Source organism: Cyprinodon tularosa, unplaced genomic scaffold (genome assembly GCF_016077235.1).
Source record: "Cyprinodon tularosa strain WSP-4 unplaced genomic scaffold, ASM1607723v1 ctg35, whole genome shotgun sequence".
NCBI lineage: Eukaryota > Metazoa > Chordata > Actinopteri > Cyprinodontiformes > Cyprinodontidae > Cyprinodon > Cyprinodon tularosa.
Genome location: NW_024039063.1, coordinates 1,973,654 through 1,976,320, shown reverse-complemented (window position 1 = coordinate 1,976,320; position 2,667 = coordinate 1,973,654). Strand labels below are relative to the sequence as shown.

General features: G+C 33.2%; 2 non-coding genes across 2 annotated transcripts; both read right to left on the bottom strand.

Moving 5' to 3' along the window:
* Positions 1 to 297: 297 nt before the first annotated feature.
* On the bottom strand, positions 298 to 410 carry LOC119789903. Its single transcript, XR_005281658.1, has one exon. It is a non-coding gene; the product is annotated as a U5 spliceosomal RNA (small nuclear RNA).
* A 454-nt stretch (positions 411 to 864) lies between these two features.
* LOC119789904 lies at positions 865 to 976 on the bottom strand. Its single transcript, XR_005281659.1, has one exon. It is a non-coding gene; the product is annotated as a U5 spliceosomal RNA (small nuclear RNA).
* Positions 977 to 2,667: the final 1,691 nt, after the last annotated feature.

The following is a 2,667-nucleotide window of genomic DNA, read 5'->3' as shown; positions in this document are numbered from 1 at the left end:
GTAAAAAAACGACATAGATCAAAATGAACCTATGGACGATTTGCATAGAGGGGCAGAGCCTTGGGAGAAACTGTTCTGACAAAAGAATTGGTAACATTGGGCAACATTTCAGGAGCAATGACTATGCATAAAACTTTAGTAACTTTAACAAATTAGGGAATAGAAACATGAACTTTAACCTCACTTATGATTGACCTAAGAAAAGCCTAAACATATCACACGATTTGATTGGACACAAAAACGAGCATTAAAACTGCAGTATAAGACTAAATCTCTTTATTATTAGACATTGATATCACCCTAGCTCTTAGTAGGGCATCAAAAATTTAGTATAACTCTTGTTGTTCCTCTGCACGGAAATCTTTAGTAAAAGGCGAAAGATTTAGCGATCTGAAGAGAAAGAAGAGTGCATATCCTGACAACCACTAAGTCCCTCTAGACATTCTCCATCATACCCATTTGACTTATGGTGGAACTAGCTCAACAATAATGGAACTAGTTTTGGTTACAGAAATGTATGGAAGTAACCATCCTTAAATAACCATGAGTAAAAAAAACGACATAGATCAAAATGAATCTATGGACGATTTGCATAGAGGGGGCAGAGCCTTGGAGAAACTGTTCTGACAAAAGAATTGGTAACATTGGGCAACATTTCAGGAGCAATGACTATGCATAAAACCTTAGTAACTTTAACAAATTAGGGAATAGAAACATGAACTTTAACCTCACTTATGATTGACTTAATCTGAAGATTAAGATCTAAGAAAAGCCTAAACATATCACACGATTTGATTGGGAACAAAAACAAGCATTAAAACTGCAGTATAAGACTAAATCTCTTTATTATAAGACATTGATATTACCCTACCTCTTAGTAGGGCATCAAAACTTTAGTATAACTCTTGTTGTTCCCCTGCATGAAAATCTTTAGTAAAAGGCGAAAGATTTATGCAATCTGAAGAGAAACAAGAATGCATATCCTGACAACCACTAAGTCCCTCTAGACATTCTCCATCATACCCATTAGACTTATGGTGGAACTAGCTCAACAATATTGGAACTAGTTTTGGTTACTGAAATGAAAGGACGTTACCATCCATAAATAACCATGAGTAAAAAACAACATTTTTTGATGTAATTTGTTAGAAACAAATTTAAAAATGAATCTATGGATGATTTGCATAGAGGGGGCAGAGCCTTGGAGAAACTGTTCTGACAAAAGAATTGGTAACATTGGGCAACATTTCAGGAGCAATGACTATGCATAAAAACCTTAGTAACTTTAACAAATTAGTGAATAGAAACATGAACTTTAACCTCACTTATGATTGACCTAATTTGAAGATTAAGATCTACACTGTAAATAATTGTCCTGTAAAATAACAGTAAAGAGCTGGCAGCAGAGACGCCAGCAATATACCGTATTTTTTACGGTATTCATCTGTAAATTTATATTACAGTAGTAGACCGTAAACCAGAAATATGGTATATTTCTGTATTTCTATGAGTTACGGTAAGAAGCTGGCAGCTAGGACACCAGCGATATACTGTAAATTTTTGGGTTTTTATACCGTAAATTGACTTTACAGTAGTAGTCTGTTTTCTCACGGTTCAATGATTTCACTGTCTAATACAGTAAAAAATAAATGCATCATATTTCTATTATTTGGAAATTACAATATAATTCTGTTTAAGTTTACTGTAGAGAGGCACAGTAGATACACATTACAATAATTCAGTTTAGCAGTTTCCTAAAATATCAACCTTGAATACATGCAATCAATATAAGAACTTCATTATTCTACAGACAGTTGCACAGTTGTGCAAAATAAGCAATAAGATCAAAAAGAATTAAAATAATTTTATTACAAAAGGCAATATAATACTGAATATTGCTACTTTAAAAAAAATTGAGAAAAAAAATAACGTGTTGGTGATGCTGAGAAGATATTCGAGTAGCAAACAGAGACAGCTGACTAAATGACTTTGAGCCAATGTCAATATTATTTAACATTGTCTTTAACACACATAAGAAAAAGACCAACACAACAAATACAGAGGAAATAAGAGTTTAAACATTATTAAGACTACTTCAAAGTAGGAACATTAAGACCTTTTTGATTATGAGTAAAAACATTCAGCAAACCAGCATGTGTTTTTCCCTCTTAAAATAGTAGAGCCAGGTAGATTAAAATTTTCCTCTAAACTCCACTTAAAACATGTATATTATGCAATCTGCAATGTATTTTCTGATTTCTGTGAAAATGCAGAATACTGTAATGCAGAATTGACAACATTTGGAAAACAAACGTAAGAACATTTTGCATCAAGGCCATTTCAAAACTATTACAGTACAGTTAGAACATGTGGATGTATACATCATTACAGTCATATGAATAAAAAGAGAACATTTAGGGAAGAAAATTTACTTTACTTCTTAAAGTAGTCCTGTGAGATAGTAGTAGTAATAGTCCCGGGAATCTGGGGTGGTGTGAAACCACCCTGATTTCAAATCTTGTGGATCCAGGAGAGATGTTCAGTTTGTTAGCCGCTGTTCCTCTGCAGAATTATTCCAGAGGATCCGCTGTCAAACAATAACAAACAATTATACAATCAGGAATGTACAATATATTCTCCAAGCTAATGCTTATAAAACTAATAAAC